The sequence below is a fragment of the Rhipicephalus microplus genome, chromosome 6 (genome assembly GCF_043290135.1).
Source record: "Rhipicephalus microplus isolate Deutch F79 chromosome 6, USDA_Rmic, whole genome shotgun sequence".
Taxonomy (NCBI): Eukaryota; Metazoa; Arthropoda; class Arachnida; order Ixodida; family Ixodidae; genus Rhipicephalus; species Rhipicephalus microplus.
Window position 1 is genome coordinate 133,710,975 of NC_134705.1, and position 19,432 is coordinate 133,730,406.

The window sequence follows — 19,432 nt, forward strand, 5'->3', positions numbered from 1 at the left end:
CCTCACGTCTTTGATCTCATTCGGCGCGGTTTCCTCGAGAAGCACAGAAAGAACTTGCCTGTTGAGGAGTCGCAAGTTAGATGCAGGGTCTTCGGGCATAAACAGAATGGTGTGCGGGCACCGCTGTGGTGCAGTCTTAACGGTGGAAACACTTGCCGACGATGCCGTCCGCAGCAGTCTCCGTTTTGTAGATCAATTCATGACAACCGTGAAGTCATCATCCGATGACTCAAAGCCGTCCGAATAAAAATCGGTTGCCTCTCTGTCGGTGTCGCTCGACGCGTTGCTACGCTTCCTGGACGACGAAGTCCGGCGCGACGGTTGCACGCCTGGAACATTCTCAGGTGTGTCCTGAAGCATCACCGCAAAAAAGGGAGCGGCAGCTCCCAGGACTTCCAGGAAAACATATTGAAAATACTGAGACACGGGCACAAGCGTTCTGTGAGAGAATCACTTCGTCGTCGTCCTGGTCATGACAGTACTTGGAGTGTTCACTAGATGGACGGATGTACGGATGGATGGGCAGAGAGACAAGCAGGCTACAAATCGACGGACGAGCGCATATACGGGCGGATTGATGAACAGACAGATGCACAAGTGGACTGACGCATGGACGCACGCACGGTTGAACGGGCGCACGAACGGAGGCATGAACGGATTCATGGACGGACGCAAGGAAGCAAAAACGAACGGGCTGACGGAAGCGTGGAAGACCTCACGAACAATTCGCCTTAGTCATCATCATTAACTCCGTGAATAATGCAGTGACCTTTCTTCGGGGGCGGGGGGGGGCGGGTGGTGGGATAGGGGCGAATCTTCGATCTGAAATGGTGTTGGGCAGGCAAATGATCATTTTGAGCTATGTAAGCCATCCCCTGCGAACGTGTTCCCACAACCATTTCATTGACGCCGTAACGCCATATTCTTGCAAGTGTCTCACATCTCAAGCCAACTCAGCGGGGGTTTCAGGAGAAAATGTTACGCGCGTGCTAAGCTCCACGACTGCGACGACGTCGCTCACATTACAGCTGCAATGGCGTGCGAGCTTGGGAACGACGCTGAGATCGGCGTTGCTGATAGAGCAGCCAATGGAGATTGCTCATGACGCTGTTGCCCAACGGAAGTTTGTTTCTCCTAAACATATACGACTTTCACTGTATAAACAATGATATTACTTTATGCTTCAATGCTGAGGTAAAGTTTTTGAGGTGTTAATTGATGATTTTGATTGATTTGTGGTGTTTAACGTCCCAAAACCACCATATGATTACGAGAGACGCCGTAGTGGAGGGCTCCGGAAATTTTGACCTCCTGGGGTTCTTTAACGTGCGCCCAAATCTGGGCACATGGGCCTACAACATTTCCGCCTCCATCGGAAATGCAGCCGCTGCAAGCGGGGTTTGATCCTGTGACCTGCGGGTCAGCAGCCGAGTACCTTTGCCACTAGACCACCGCGGCGGGGCATTTTTGAGGTGTTAAACCTTCAGGAAAGGTAAAATATGCGGAACGTACAAAACAGTCTAATGAACCATCAATATCATCACATGTGTTTTCAAAACACGTGGCTTGAACAAGGAAGAGGCGTCACACATATTTTTCAGCCTTTAGACGACCTAATGCCGAAGGTGGAAGAGATTTATTTGGCAGAAGGAACGTCAAACATATTTAAATGAGCTCTTAACTGTGCTAACCAAACATGTTTTTTAGGCATGTGTCTCTGTTATGAGAGATGATTTTAGAAGCGCGTCATCATGCTCCGGGGAGGCGTTTTAAATGCAAACGTGAAAAAAAAACTGCCTCTTGCTGACTTCTTTGATTAAAAAGATACGCCCTATTGCGTCACAATGACATCTTGGTTTTGCCTTCTCTCTTTTCCTCGCCTTTTCGTTTCTTTACTACATGAGTGTCTCTCTAGTAGTGGCTCTCGAGATTCGAAGTTAGATGATCTGGAATAGTCACGTTTCATAATCAGTGGAGCAATATGTGTTACGTAAGTGTTCCTACATGTTTTAACTTCACTATCAAACTGAAGTCAGCTATTCTCGAAGATAATTCAATAGGAGTTCTTGTTTGGAATTTCGGTGCTCGTTTTCTGGCTGGAAAAGGTCAATTTTTACATTCATTTGCTAGGTATTTTATATTGCATGAAGCGTGCACCATGATGTGCTCACTAGCTCAGTGACTCGTAATCTTAGTCGGTGAGCTAGTGGCGTTCTTTGACTTTGCGTTCACACAATTTCCGTGAACTCTGATCATTCATAGGCCAATTTGCACACTCCTCAACGGAAGGATGCTCCATCAGTTGGAAGCGCACTGCAAGTTCTGGATTCCTTGAAGACATCACTTGTAAGCCAGGGTTAACAATATCGACCGCGCCCCGCCGCGGTGGTCTAGTGGCTAAGGTACTCGGCTGCTGACCCGCAGGTCGCGGGTTCGAATCCCGGCTGCGGCGGCTGCATTTCCGATGAAGGCGGAAATGAAGAAGGCCCGTGTGCTCAGATTTGGGTGCACGGTAAAGAACCCCAGGTGGTCTAAATTTCCGGAGCCCTCCACTACGGCGTCTCTCATAATCATATGGTGGTTTTGGGACGTTAAACCCCACATATAAATCAATCAATCAACAATATCGACCGCAGTCAAAACATTTTCAGTCAACCCTTACTTCAGTCACCCCTTTAGCTTGAGGCATTCTGGGTATGAACGGTGAACGCTACAATCACGAGAGCGCAGTATTTGTCTTTCAATTTCTTTATATGTTTCTGTATTTTTAACAGCGAAGCTGTTCAAGCCAGCGGTAAAATTTCCCATATGCTCAAGCGTGTACAAAAAACTAAAACCCCCATCATGTGGCACGCACTCACTTCATTCTCTTTTGAGTAAAGCCGTTTAAGATATCGGTAAACGGTGCTCCGTCGTGCATTACTCCACGGAAAAGTATGCGACCATGACAGGAATCGACCAATCAGAACTACCGAGTACAGAAGGTGCAAGCGTTAAACGAAAGCCCAGCGCGGTGAAGTGCAGCAAAAAATATGCAAGAAAAATATATATCGATAGAAAGATTAATGGGAAAAAGTGGAGGAGTTTGTACTGAGTCACGCGAGGCTTTGAACAGTGGAGCTGGATGATGCAGAAGTCTAACCAAGCAGCCTGGAGACAAACCTAACCACAACTAGTTAAAGCTCGCCAAACAACTAGAAGCAACATGGCCATAAATATAAGTTAGAGCCTAGCAGCTACCTAGAGGCAATCAAACATCACTGCACTAAAACGCTATAGCATAACCGAGAAGACACCTAGCAACACTGCTAAGAAGTAAGAAGTAACCCCGACATCACCAACCATAACCTAGCTAAACACCAAACGAACCATCTGAAGCAACTTTTAACCAACTTATTATCACCCAGCTAAAGCCTGGCAACAGCCATACAAACAACCAGATGCATGGGCCCTCAGAATGGTCAGACTTCAATGTTTTTAGCCTTCCGCTAGTTAGGGCAAACTTCGCCATTGTATACTTCCTCTTCCTCATTACTTTGTTTAGGGTAGCAACGGCATTGTAGCTAGACTCATCTCTTGGCTTTTTTTGTCCTCTATATTCTTTTGTGTGCTCTCTCTTCTGCGCAGCGTGCAATGCATCGCAATGAAATGGAACGAAGCAAATATTTACGCAGAAAACGTAATTTCTCCATTTAACAAATGTTAGCCACCTAACTACCACAGCAGGGCCTTAGCCGTTCTTTCAAAATGACTAACGCCCTACCAAGGTAGTTAAGAGACGACGACACAGCACCACTCAGCACGTGTGCGCGCTTTGGATTTCCGGCCTCGAATCTGCACTTTATTTGTACCGCCGCGCACGAAGATCTGCGTACTTCAATATATCGGACCGTTAACTTGAAGAACGTCACCTCGTCAAGATAATTCAGGGGTAACTGATAGTCACGCCTTGAACTGAGTAAGTTTGATCACCGAGCCGAGCCGTCGTTCTTGTGAGCTAATAGTGCACTCACAGAAAAGTGATAGAGGATGAGCTTAATTACTCTGCGATTGTCTAGTCGACCATCTATCAAGCTACGCTTATATATATTCAGATGGTACAAATAAGCACACACATTCTTCTTTGTGGGTGGCTGTTGAGGGCACTAGACAAAAAGTTCTAGAATCAAATTATTAGTTCGAAGCTGCAGGCTGGCAGAAAACATGGGCGCTTCTCGCTGAAAAAAAAAAAAAAACAAGGCCTTGAAATCAAAACAACACTCCGGCGAGATGAGAACTCCCCATCTTTAAACTTATGCGCCTCGTGGAACATTTTGCATTTTACCATGGGTTTCTGGAGGGGCATCGATTCCAGGAACGACCGCTTTAACTGAAAGCGTCCTCGCATTCGTAAGTGCACTCCTGAGGAAATGCAAAATGAATATTCGGAAAGGTCACGCCATGCGCTATTCAACGAAGTACCGCCTTTTTTCTTCTCTTGTCTTTACTCGCCAGTTGGCTGCTGCAAACAGAAGGATGCATAATTGTTTATGGCACCTTTTCAAATTTACGATACGGTGCGATGTTTGCGAGCGACAATATTTTTCACGGGAGGCCACCGCAGTATAGTGTACTGTATTCTAGGTCGACAAGACCATCTGGAATGCGTTTGATTTAAGCCACAGTGTGAACTAGTGCAATACCTACGCGGAACATGAAAACGATGGTCGGAATCATGATGTGTATGGGGTTGAACATTGATAGCAGGGTCTCCGAGAAAAAGCTTTTGCTTCAAATTTTCGCATGAGCTCGCTGCTGTACCATTTCATTAATTCACTGGTTCACAGGAACTTACCTAAGGTATATTGCAACCAAATGAACGTATCATTCTGATGGGCTTTACTCTTTCGTGAACGCATTCTCGGCATTCATAAATGCGCCGAAATTGAGAGGTGCGTCAGTACAGCCCAGTAACGAAATAGCAAGGTGTGGTCGGTACAGTTACCAGGTGTCTAGGTACAGGTTTTCTAGAGGCATAGAGCACGTGAGTGTGGTGAAATTGGGCTACAAATGTTATTTCAGACAGATGTACCAACATTCAACTCTTAATATGTTTTGCAACGAAACCACTACACTTTGCCGCAATACTGCACTTAGGTTTCACCACGGAGCAGCACAGTAGTGCGGAAAACCTTACTTTTTGAAACGAGTTATTTACAACGCATACAAGGCCACTGGGGTACGTTACTGTTGGTTTCTTTACAAGGCTGTTCTGCACTGTGACAAAGCTTTTATGCCACCATGCCATTCTTGTGCTAAAGGGCACGCGGACTCTGTAAGCTTACGCCGTTCAGGATGCACAGTTAAACTTTTCCAAAGTAAATGGTGGCTACTGGCATTCATCGTTCCCTGCTGTGCAACGGTTGATTGAAAACAATGCTAGAAATTCCACACAATGTCTATTAGTTCCCTGTTGCAATGCTTGTACAAAGATAAGACTTGTATGAATTAGTCGTAGAATGTTTGTGGAAGTCTCATCTGCGTCGCTGCATAAGGCGTAATTCGGCCCCACTGGACCTTTCCATGTCCTTAGGTGCGTTACTCATAGCTTGAGTGAACGAGGTAGTCTGTGAAGAACAAATCAACCAATTGATCAGTCACTTTTTTGTGCCTTATACAAATACAGGCAGGTCAACTTTATGCCGGTAGGATTCTAAGCCATTTTTAAGGCTTGCAGCAGGAGACAATTTTTCAAACAGACACTAAAATTTTGAAGATGACAAATAAATCCAAGTACAATAAATAAAAATAAAATACATATTAGAATAGTTTTTTATGAATGCACGAAACATTTTTTTGTCATTTTGATTCTACACAAGATAATGTTTTCCGACGGCACTGTCGATTGCTGTCCATATGTCACGCACACTATATCTCAAACTAATGAGACTATAACTCGTGTACATATCGGGCAGAAGATTATTGTCTTTCGGCGAAATTTCCCGCGATGCACGCAAATACGCAGCCAATTTTTGCAGAGACAAAGCTCCTCGAGCTCAAATTTAATAAATGTGAAGCATATCTTAGCGAGTGACTAAGAAATGAGCAAGTCAGGTATTTACTTAGCCTTTAGTCGTGTCCCCCAAGGCAATCTTGTTCAATTTCGCCTTGAATAAAGCAAACCAAACCAAACAAAACTTCGATGACTTTAAAAGTATCTATCTATCTATCTATCTATCTATCTATCTATCTATCTATCTATCTATCTATCTATCTATCTATCTATCTATCTATCTATCTATCTATCTATCTATCTATCTATCTATCTATCTATCTATCTATAAAAGCCGCCTACAACTTTTAGCTCTCCTGGTCGTTTGGATAATGGCATTGATACCAAACTTGGTAGGACCTAACATAAATATTTTTTGAGCAATATTAACTAGTCATAACATGATAATCATATGTATGTCATGAATGGTATGATTCACATTTCAAGGTTTTGCTGTTTTTGCGGTGGTTTCGTTCACATGGCATGTTGCAAAACTCGTATAATATGGCGCCATTGAATGGCAAACACAAGCGACATACGCTGACATAAAAAATCATGACATGCGTGTCATGTAACAACATAACTACATGCCACGCTCATGATGCGCTCGTGGCCGTTTCGCTAGCGTCACGTATAAAAAATTTGGTGTTACGGTACGCAAATGGATGGCGAAGGTACGTGACTGGGGCAAACATGATATTCATGAGATGCGTGTCATGTAACAACATGACTACAGGACACGCTCATGATGCGCTGGCGGCCGTTTCGCTAGCTTCACTGATACCAAATTTGGTATTGCGGTACGTGAATGGATGACAAAAGTATGATACTGGTGCAAACATGATAAACATGAAATGCGTGTCATGTAACAACATGACTACAAGCTACACTCGTGATGTGTTCGCGGCCATTTCGCTAGCTTCACAAGTACCAAACTAGGTATTACACGACGCGAACAAACGACATAGGTAAATGACGCATGCAAACATGACAATCGCATGATTTGTAGGGTTTAACGTCCCGAAACAACCAGGTGATTATGAGAGACGCCGTAGTGGCGGGCTCCGGAAATTTAGACCATCTGGGGTTCTTTCACGTGCGCCCAAATCTGAGAACACGCGCCTACAGCATCTCCGCTTCCATCGGAAATGCAGCCTTTGCCGCCGGCATTAGATCCCGCTACCTGCGGGTCAGCAGCCGAGTACCTTAGCCACTAGACCACCGTGGCGGGGAAAAACATGAGAATCACGACACGCGTGTCATGTAACAACATGATTACATGCCACACTCATTATGCGCTCGCGGCCATTTCGCTAGCTTCATATATGCCTGATTTGGTATTAAGTGACGTCAATGAATGACAAAATATATCGCTGGTGCAAACATGATAATCGTCACACACATGTCATGTACGAACACGACAACGTATCGTGCTCACAGCGTGCTCGCGGCTGTTTCGCTAGCTCCACATATACTAAATTTTGTATCACGTGACCTGAATAGATGACGAAGATAAACGACACATCCAAACATGTATTCATCACACGGAGTCATGTACGGCATAATTTACCTCCATCTCGTAACGATGAGCTGATTTTAAAGTGACATATCAACATTTCCCATTCGTGCTTCACATATCATCGATTCCCACTGTACGTGGGATAGATCAATTTTTTTTTATTTTGAGAATCAGTATCTTATCTCTCATTTTCTCAAGCCCAGCCGTGGTTGCCTTGTGACTAAGGTACTCGGCTGCTGACCCGCCGGTCACGGGATTGAATGCCGGCTGTGGCGGCTGCATTTTCAAGGGAGGCGAAAAGGCTGTATTTTTTGTGCTCAGATTCGGGTGCACTTGAAAGAACCTCAGGCGGTCAAAATTTTCAGAGCCCTCCACAACGGTGTCTCTCATAATCAAATGGTGGTTTCAGGACGTTAAATCCTAAGAATCAATAAATCATTTTCTCGAATTTTCTCTCTCTGTCTGTCTCTGAAATACCTCGCATAAATGACGCCGTTATGTGGCGTCAAAGGTGAGATCTGTACTGAATAGGTTGTCGGTATCCATAGGTCCGAGCACTTGGATTAAGTCGATCTTTTAGGAGTCTGAATTAAGCCACTCTTTACTCCTTTTCACTTCAATGAAGTTGCTTCTTTCTCTCTCGCTCTCTCTCTCTCACTCTCTCGTTTGGATGCAGGTGAACTGACGAGTGGAAGAAAACGCTGGGGCAGTCTACTTTTCACTCGTCAATTCAGGAACAGCCGTCGACGCCATCTTGTTCTTCATTATACATAGGGATGAATGAATGGATAGATAAAAGGACTTTAGTCATTTCTAATAGGTCAGAGTCATTGAATATTTTTTATAAACTTTATTATAGTTAAACACACTCTAAGTGTAATAAGATGTGGCTGAAAACTTAGCATTAAAAATGCTGTGGAAAGCTTCTTCAAGGAAGTAAAAGATGACAAAAGCAATACAGAGTACGAAACATTAGCCTACATAAAAAAGAATGCTGAGAATAGGACACTCGCTATTGCAAAATTTGAACACATTTGCTTCGCCGAAACTTTCCTGCTGTGAAAATACTACTTTGATTGTAACCGTTACTTTGTTGGCCACTTCCATACAATTTCGACCCTTTCACCACATTGGCATGAACAGCCAACATTTAAAGCGTGCTCTGACATTTATCGCACAATAGTCTCACTAACGAAAGTGCATCATCGCTCTTGACTCAAAGGAAGGGTGTAGAATGGGGGGCTGACGAATGAATTGCCCTTACAACGACATTTTTTCTCTTTCGCATAATAAGCTTTCATTACGCTACTCTTCCTCTTCAATTGTCGACGAAGCAAATCACACCCCTTTGTAGAATGCCTCTAAGTCTTTTGTGATACGTCATCCCTTTTTTATCTCTCCATATACTTTCTTTAGGATCAAAGAAATACCTCTTGTCCCATTGTAACTAAAAGCATTTTGAAAATTTGATGGCTGTAGTTTTTTAGGCAAGAGACATTCATTTTGAAAATGCTTGTTTTTATTTTCTGCTCTTTCACTATATTTTATGCTGACTACAAAATACAATATATAGATAAATTACCTCTAATGTTCATGCTTTGAGGGACGCAGTGCGAATTGCTCGTGAATGTGAAAGATTCATTCCAACAAATCCGCTGTAAGTAAATGACCCTATCCTAAATAACCTGCATCGCAACGACAGTACTAAACCTGTAACTAGTCTCAGGATGATACCAGGATGAACAGTTTTCGAGCCAATATCACCTTGACGTTCTTCACGATGCACCTTTGATGACAATTATTTGGACGCTGCTGGGTATATAAGTGACGTTTTTTTCCAATAGAATTTTTGTTGTAAGTGTCGCACTCGTGTCTTTTTCTCGTTCTTGTATTTGTCCTAACGCTGGCCCACACAATCCACTATGAATAGGAAGACGCAATTCTACCATGAATAAAATCTAGGCAGAAGACGGGCTAGGGCTAAAGCCCCCTAAAGAGTGCCCATGCACATGCCTGGAGTTGCTGTTTCGTTGACGCTGTGCGGTACCCAAACGAAAAAGCATTCGTTGCAGTCACTGTTGACAAAGATGGCATTTTTACAAACTCCTCCTCAGTCTCGACCACAACGCTAGAGGTTGCCGAACTGGTCGCAATAGCCTTAGTCCTGCTAGACGACAGGAAAACAAGATTATACGGTTACTTTAGATCAGCAGCTCGAGCATTCGGCAGGGGCACCATCTCGAAACCAGCCTAGCGGATCGTACGAATCAAGGAAGTACAGAAACACACAATTGTCTGGTTTCCAGCTCACATGGGACAGATTGAGGGCGCTTCGTCCAACCTCAACGAGACAGCCCACAGAGCTGCGCGAGGAGTCGTCGACCGCATCGATACTGCACGGAGTGGCGACAAGGTACTGGACGACAAAGATCCCCAACGACGTACAATAAAATGTGCAAGAAAATTTATCTGAGGAGGCGAAACTATCCGCCACCACACAGTAAACTTAACAGGCCTCAGGGATTGACGCTCAGACTCCTGCAGGTCGGCGCAAATCCCAGTCCCAAACTCTTGCACAAAAGTCACCCAGAAATCATATGCTTTGGCGGTGCTATGCACTACATCAGCTGGAAAGGTTACGTCGTTATTGTGGAAACTGTGCTACACACTGCGGATTTAGAGATGCAGCTATGGGCAGTCCAACGGACTCGCGATGTGCTGGAAAGGTTAGGCTTGTCTGTCTCAAGGTGGGAGCGGCCCCCAACATGCTAGCTCACGCCCCGATAGACCTAAATAAAGTTTTTTCATGCCACCATTTCGCCGGCAGAGAAAATATTACATAGCCCGACTGGTAGTGTTCCACAAGGCACACTGGGAGGCCGAGCGATCTTGTTCAAAGCCGGGACAATGACAGAGGCGATGGACAAGAGTTTCTACACAATTGCAGTCACCAATTGGAGGCCAGTGAGCCTTACCAATGCAATGACTGAATGAGCTGGCAAACGCTATGCCGACCCACAACCGACACAGCATTGTAGCGTCCCGTTGTAAAGTCTTTGATGGCAGCTGTACTTGGAGTAATGAACCGAGGTTGTGTGGGCGTTGAGTGAAGTACAGTAGAAGATTCCAATGCATAAGTGTGACATTGTGCGTGATGTGACGAAGTTCTGATACAGTGTCGACTTTTGACAGGAGTATGAGCAGTCTAGGCACTCCGTCTTGAGCACGTCGGGCATTGTTGTGGGTGAGGTGGTCAACTGTGATCTCACAGTGACTCGGTAGCTATTGAAACATTATGTCATGTCCTTTGTTAGTGGCTCGATGACTGATTTCATTGATCTGAGACTCCATCGGATGATTGTTCCTGCGGCGCAAACATCGCTCACATTGTAGGGTCACCTTTAAAACGAAATATAGCCCACTTGCTAAGGGATTCTCGCATAACAAACCTCGTGGCTTAAAAGAGCAGCGACTGTAGGAATCGTGACTTGTTAAGTTTCGTAGTTGACAGTGAATAACCCACATTAGACTAGGAAGACACCCGCCGAACTTCTCGATACTGAACCGTCCGTATAAATATGAGTTATTAGGAACTCGTTTAGCATACGATATATGTAAAATGTCAAATGAGATCTGTTTGAGGGCTGTAGATGACAGGCTAGCCTTCTTGTATATTCTCGGCCCTTCAAAATGCAGAGAGGGTCTTTGCAGGTACCACTCCGGGCATAGCGGTATGGTTGCGGATGAGAAGCTCCAGGAGGTTAGCCGCAATAACTCTGCAGAACTCTGCCTTAGGTCTTTCTAGGGGCAACGTTAGTGAGGTGGTGGTCAGGGAGCTTGGATATACGGCAAATATGCGCCCGGAGTGTGTCGACAGTTATTTATGTCGTAATCGGGCTGTCTTTAGGAATGACAAATGTTGCGACTTTGTAAGCACAACTAGTGGCAAACCACTGGTGATTTTAATGGTCATCACTTGCTTTAGGGTAGCACCCAAATTGATTTCAGGGACCGCAAACTTGCTCAACTGGCCTCACGTCACGAACTTCACATTATGAATGACGTTAGTACAGCATATCTACGTGTTGTCAGTTACAGCAGTAGCTGGCACCACGCAGATACGAATTGAGCCAATAGTGGAGGCGGACGTAAACCAGGTGGATTGATGAAGGTTAACAATGCCTCCAATTTGGGAGGCAGTGAAAAACAGCGTTTAGTGCAGAAAACAATTCGGAATTGGGTGCGGGAGAATCAATTTATGGACTGAGAACTAGACGACGATAGTTTCGGCTTGGAGTCGTTTTTGGCTAAACCATGACGGAACAAAGTGAGTTTGTGGACCATGGCCATAATTGAATAAGGGTGCCTTAAACGGCCATGCAACGTTGCGACTTTTAAACAAGAATATAAAAGATAGTATGGAAGGTAGAATGAAGCGTTTTCACGCAAGACAATGCACATGCACACCATGTACAGGAGGTTCCATCATCACAATCCCGAACCCGAGTGCAACGCGGCCGGGTGCGTTTGCGCAAAACTATGCTGCATAGATTACTGTTTTTTTATCCTCACCCTGTGACCTATCAATCAGCCTAATCTCACACAGTTTTCTGTTATTTACAAATAGCAACTCCGGAGGGGCGATTGCTCACACATCATGGCATAGATGTGGTAATGCATGGTTGTTCCAGTATCCATGCTTGCTGCTCAATCTGTAGTTGTTGTTTTTACTGATTTTGTGTTCAGGCTCTGGTTTCACATGAGGAAATGGCTGGCTCTGAATATCCTGTGCTGATTTCATTTAATCATCCTGGTATGAATAAAGAGGTGAAACGGGACTGCTGAACTGTTTCTGACCTTCGTCTTGCAACAAAGCTGTTACATGTGACACGGGTCCATGTGGAGTTACACGTAGTTCAATTAACGGAGTGTGGCAGCTTGGGCTAGTTGGTATGGCATGACGATAGTTATAGCGCGAGAACAAAACGATGACACAGAGACAAGAAGGACACGGAGACAAGAAGGACACGGAGACAAGAAGGACACGTGTCTTTCGTGTCCTTCTTGTCTCTATGTTGTCGTTTTGTTCTCACGCTATAACTATCGTCATGTCAATTAACGGAGCTTTGGGAAATTTATGTACTACCTGTCATTCGCACGCTGGCTCAAACGTTGAAGTTCCTATCAAAACTTGCACTTGATCGTACTCTATATGTACTAAATTACATTCTTATGCAATTGTTGGTTGAAGTCATTGCCTGAATCGACAAAATACAAGAAAGGAGTAAAAAAACCAATTAAACTGAGGCAAGTAATAATCACAGAACCAGTTAGTTTCACCTTCCTACAATGACAGAGAACCAAAAAAATATAGGCCTAATAATATGGGTATTATGTTGGGGACTCTCACTTATCGCTAAGAAAGTACAAGTTAAAATACAATGAATCCTGAATACGAAACGTTTTTAAACATCCCGTTACAGTAAATGTGGTTGATAGTTCTTGCATCAGAGCTAACGACACCAGGGCTCATTCCTGGGAAAGTGTGCTTATAGGAACATGAAACCATCCTAGCATTATCAGAAGCCTGTCGGCACTTTGGTAAACTAAAGGGGCGGTAAGGAGAGCGAAAAAATAACTTTTTAACTTCAACGTATGCCTTTTAAGTATAAAGATTCAAGGCACTTGGAAACAGCGCTTCAGAAAGAATTGCATAATACGATAGCTAATGGTAATTTGCATGCACACGTGTGGAAGGGGACGACGTGGGTTTAGCTGCTTTGTGCCTCTTGCAAGGGTTATGCAGTGCCGTGTATGAAAAACAGTATTTGTTTATTTCAAAAATTCATTTCCTGTATTTTCGCGTGCATAGCAACTTCCTGATGCTACCCAGAGTGCATGGAATGCTAAATACAAATACCGAGAAAGCATTTCCTTTAATCCTAACTCGATTATCTTGCAGTCGTGTTTGCAATACTACCTTTCCTAAGGCTCCATATTGATAGCGGTATAAAGAGAATACTTGTTTTCCTCTCAGGCACGCGAATAAAGAAACAGCTTTTTTCCCATGCGTTGCATTAGAATTGCTCAAGTTTTAACTTTTAATTCATTCCTTTTTTAAAATTCTTGAGTTCCTAAAAAGAGTGACAAATTTGACAGTGAAAAAAGTTGTGAAAACAGTGACAAAATTGCTGAAAAAAATTGTGCCTAGTCACTTTTTATGATCCGGTCTCTTCGGTACGCGAGATGTGCTCAAATAGTTAGGAACTTTCGTTTTTTTTATTCTGTAGAATGCACCGCAGTGCTAAATCGATGCCTACGCAATAGAGCCACCAAGCGTCACCGCCACGAAGACTGTTCGGATTTTCGTGGTTTGAGATGATCGAGCTAAACCAGATAATATTAACAGCGTAAGGAGGTTAAAACTGCCAGACCACGAGGAAGTGGAGATGGCCAAAACAGGCGAAGCACGAGCGTTTCCTCTGTAACGCCCCCGCAAAAGGCCACGTTATTCGAACCGCCGGGCATCCCGCTTCACCGCTGCTTAAAAAGCACGCCGGAGCTTCGCGTAAAGCATTTCGCTGCTGTCTGCCTTGCGGAGAAGAAGGCCTGCTCTCGTGAACTCCCACCCACAGTGCACTCGAGACAGTTCCTTCCTCTTATATATGTAGTCGTTTTAGCCATGCTGCTACAGCATCTTCGGCTGGCACTGCGTTTTTTTCGGAGTTCATTACTTATTCGGCCGTGACCTTTCCTGGAAATAGCGAGTCTGAGGCCAAGGAAACAGATTGTTTTGTTTGTTTTGGATGCGTCGTGAGCGAGGGACGTCAAGACATTCTCGGGTGTTGTTTATTCGCGTTTCGGGCAGTGTATGAAGTTCTGGACGAGAATATCTCGATGTGTCCGCCCAGCCATCGCATTCATAATATATGCCGGTGTTTTTTGATGGACAGTGCGTGGTAACATGAACGTCGCAGGGACCCGTTTTTCCATATTCAAGGCCAGCAAATGTGGGTCACCCATGTTCTTCATTGACGGCGGCGACGTCGGTGAGAGTTTGTGCTGCTCTTCTTTTCAGTGGTTTACTACAAGTGGTATTCAGGAAGGCAGCTATAGCTGCCTGAGTAACGTTGCAGCTCCGGCTCAATTCAACAAACCTCGGCGCCTTTTTGTTATGATCCACAGCTAGAGTTTGTGTTAATTTGTTCAACCATGGAATAACAGTTTCTTGCGAAGTCAATTGATGGCGTATGCGCACTTGCCAGCCATTCAAAAGATACTGTACTGCTGATAAATAGGATGCTCGAATAGCGTGGCACGCTGTGCATCTATGAATTGACCCAAACATTCCATTCCTCATCGCATCACCATGATTCACTTTAACACCATTTCCTGTGCCTAACAGTTGGTCGTTACCGCGACTTCAAGAAACAGAAACAGCGCAATCGCATTTTATTGTCTGAAGCACAAACGCCCAGTTCGTCGACAGAGGCACCGGTATAGATGGCTCTGCGTGTTGCGATTTCTTCGGGTGTCACCAAAAAGGTCTGCTACTGTCTCTCTCTCTCTCATTGTGTGTGTGTGTGTGTGTATGTGTGTGTGTGTTGCTCGTTTCTATCTACTCATTAATTTACTATCAGCGCTTGTCCAGGGTTTATGGTCACCATTGTTCCTTTCGCGCAACTACTTTCTTTTGCTCTGTCTACCTATCGACATGTCCAGTCACCTACATCCGGGTGCCCTCGTGATCACCCGCTTAGCAAGGTTAGACCAAAATCACTATACGCCAAAACACCTTATTTTGCATGGTTCAACTTCCGCAAGTTTCACTTTTTCAAAGATCAGTTCTTCACATGCAGAGCCTCTATATTATATGACGTAGAAGCGTCCCAAGAATAGTTTTTTCAAGCTTCGTCCTGCCAATTTAACGTCCATAACAGTGTGCCCGAGATTCGCCAGCATATGAAAGGGACACAATTTGCGGTAAATGATTCTCCGCGCTTAGACTTGATCTTTCATAACCCAACTCGAGATAGCACAGCTTTCATGCACAATGAGTCTACCAGTTATCCATGTCTTTCGCTGTAAGGCGTTAATGCGATAGCCTTCAAATGAAACGCTCCACGGCAATCCATGAAAATGCCTGCATTTATTGCGTCAAAGACGACACATGCACAACAGCAAATGCATACGAGGCGTTGACCACAAATCGATTGCGGATTTTCGCGCCATTAGCGCCCAATGCTTGAAATTTATAGTTCGTGACTGCATAGCCTGCTGGACCCTAAAGACTGCAAAAAATAGTAATCATTTGTATATTAAATTATTATATTGGTGCTTTCCCACACGAAGTGAGAATACCACATTCCTTAACAGTTCGTGCCATTGAAACTTCAATTGTTAGGTTTGCGCTGTTGTAAACCCTCGACTAAAACTTCGAACTAGACCCCGCCGCGGTGGTCTAGTGGCTAAGGTACTCGGCTGCGTACCCGCAGGTCGCGTGATTGCATCCCGGCTGCGGTGTCTGCATTTTCGATGAAGGCGGAAACGCTGTCGGCCCGTGCGCCCAGATTTGGGTGCCCATTAAACAACTCCGGGCGGAGAAATTTCTGGAACTCTTTACTACAGCGTCTCTCATAATCATATGGTGGTTTTGGGACGTTAAACCCCACGTATCAATCAATCAATCAAACTTCGAACTAAGATTTTAGTATTCACTATGTTCAACAACTTGTTTCTCATCTTCTAAACTGATATAAGCATTGACGTTCTTTGAGAGGGTATTATAAGTGCCCGAAGCAGTGGCTTAATAAAAAGCGCCACGTGCTCTGTGATGCTGACTTCTAGTCAGGAAAAACTCTGGCAAAGGCGCCCGCTTTTTGCACTGCACCGTGAATTTCTCCTTTTGATGTCACTATTAATTATCGTTGACGTCAAACCATGAGTGGTCGTTAGAGTGAGTGTGGCCCAGTGGCCGTCACTCTTCATTTTCATCCTTCGTGCTGTTGTGTGCTTTGCTCCGACAAATGACCAAATGGCAGGGAAAACAAAAGGTGAAGGAAAAAGAAATAGAACGTCCGTCCCTGCGCCCAACATTTCGATAACTCTGCCCCAACGACAAAATAAATGGTTCTTTGGTGGGATACGATTTATTTTATTTTTGTAGGTTTATTGTGTTAGATTATTTTCTTTTTACGTGCCGCATTTCTTGGCAGCGTACGTAGCTTTACAACCTTCTGTGATGTGTAATGAAGTACTGACTAGGCTAGTTGAATGTAAACCAGTTTACCAGCCCCCCCAAAAATAAAAGAAAAACAGGGCATGCGGACAGGAAACAGAAGGGACAAGCGCTGACTTGAAACTGAATGCTTATTGACAAGAAGACTCAAATTATTAGCTGAGCGAACAGTTAGAGAAGAAACAGTGAATAAAAAAACATCGAAAAATGAAGCAAAGATGCGCAATCACTCGAAAGTGCCAGGGCTGCGTGGAACACGAAACACAGACACAATAAAACCAAGAATAGCGGCCACCTAAAGCCTTTTTTAAACACTCTTTGGGTAACTGGTACAAGCACATTTTCTGGGTACCCACTACCGCATAATCAAAATTTTTGTGCAGTAGGCCAGCATTCACATGCTATCCTTCGTCATTCTTCGGAGAAGTGTGGTATCCGTTACACACTTTATAGGAATTTTGTGCCAATTGTTCGTGCAGTGACTGATGACGATCACAAATTATGCCTCCCTCAAGTGCGTATGCGCCCCAGTTAATAGGTAATCGAGAACAAGTTTTATAATGCTTGGGAGCATTGGACGACCCAGTAGTTACGGAATTCGAATTGTGTGACGTGTGGTTGGTGCTTTGATGCTCGAAAACACTTTAATAGTCGTGTTAACGTCATTCATTTTCTCAAATCAAGCCTGACTAAGGCCAGTTTAGCGAATATTTCCAAGCACAGGCGTGGCTCAGTGATAAAATTCTGGGCTGACAAGCAGTGGACCCGGGTTTAAATGCCAGTGCGCCCTGAGAGACTTTCATAAGTGCATAACCAGTATCGCAAAAAATAAGTAGATAACTAAGTATTGTTCTTATTTCTTGCGATACTGGTTACGGACACCGGTGGCGGCTGAGGTAAACCACTACGGCACTGGGCGTGCACCATGTTCTGATCTCATACCAGCTTTCGCTGCAAAACATTATCACTGTGGCAAGCTGTGCCATCCCTCGTACAATTCTAGGGGCGAAGCTCCTTATAGTGGCACGCGTTTGTCCCTCGTAGTCATAGTAGAAGTCGTAGTTTGTAACCAGTCTTACATTTTGACCTCAATGTGGTGTCGGTGAGAGATTTTTTCTGTGCGTTGTTGAACAATAAAAAATTCGCAGCGTGCACGTTAACTAAAAGCCTAATTTTCCTTTCTCTCATTCCCCCTTAGCAGCCATTGGCATGTACATCGATCTCTATCTGACAAGAAAGGGTTGCAAAGTTATACTCGCCGGGCATAATCTCCTTGGTTTTAGAAAGGTTTAGCGAGCGTTAGGCCGCTGTGCCATGAATACAGTGAATTAGTATATACCATGAACTGGAGGTGGTTAAAGGTGGGAAGCAGACACGAAGCGCAAGCCGTAAGAAAGTGTGCGTGTGCCACCTCTCGTTTATTTCTTGGAATGTGCGCTGGATGGCGGTGCATATGCGGAATATATGATGAACAGATTCGAGATGGTGGTACTTAGAGTGTTGAATGAATGGACGAATGGACACACAGACAGATGCATGGACGGACTTATGGATGGCTGCACCGATGGATGGACGCATGGACAAACGCAGGTGCGGATGCATAGACAAACGCAGGGACGGATGCACAGATGGACGTGCGGACGCACGAATAGACGCACGCACGGACGAGCGAATCGACGCACGGACAGTCACACAGACGGACGCATGAACGGACGGATGCGTCGCCCCACTCTCCATCATTCACTCTGTGGATATGCTGTCATTTTTTTAACCATTCGCTTGGCTACTTATAAGAGTTTTGTTGTCACTGAAATTTCAGTCGAAAGTCTGCGACTTTCCTTCCCCGCCGTGGTGGTCATGTAGCTAAGGTACTCGGCTGCTGATCCGCAGGTCGCGTGTTAGAATCCCGGTAGCGGCAGCTGCATTTCCGATGGAGGCGAAATTGATGTAGGCCCGTGTGCTCAGATTTGGGCGCACGTTATAGAACCCCAGGTGGTCAGAATTTCCGGAGCCCTCCACTAAGGCGTCTTTCATAATAATGTGGTGGTTTTGGGAGGTTAAACCCCAAATATCATCATCAGTGCCTTTCTTGTCTGTTTTGTCGGTGTTATTATTTTTTTTGTCACGCTGTCAACACCAAGATGATGTGACTTGAGTGAGCTCGTTCAGCACTATCGCTTTGTGAGTGTTTACATGTAAGTACCGTGTTCGTAATTGTTTACTGAAAAACATGCTTCCACGCTTACTTTTGCGATAATATTTTCAACCAGTAGAGTTTCTTTTTTTAAATGTGTCATCATGGTTTTTTTTTGGAGGAGCCAAATTTCAAGGACATATAGCTTGCGCTGGTTTCTGTAGCTCGTTTCCAATGAAAACCAACAAATTCAGCGTCGTTCCAGACAACGAAGCGACGAGTGCGAAGGCTTAGCAGAGGTGTATGGGTGTTTCATTTTTATTCTTGGTCAATCAATCGAAATTTCTAAAGGATAACATTCTTTGAGTAATATTTGTGTTATCGCACTCCTCCCGATATTTTTTCCCAAGTTTTGAACCAGTCAGATGACAAGAAAGCTAGTAGAAATTTTGTACTCAAGAAAAGTAAACAGGCCTAAAAGGACGTCTAATATAAAAGTTCCTGTAAGAT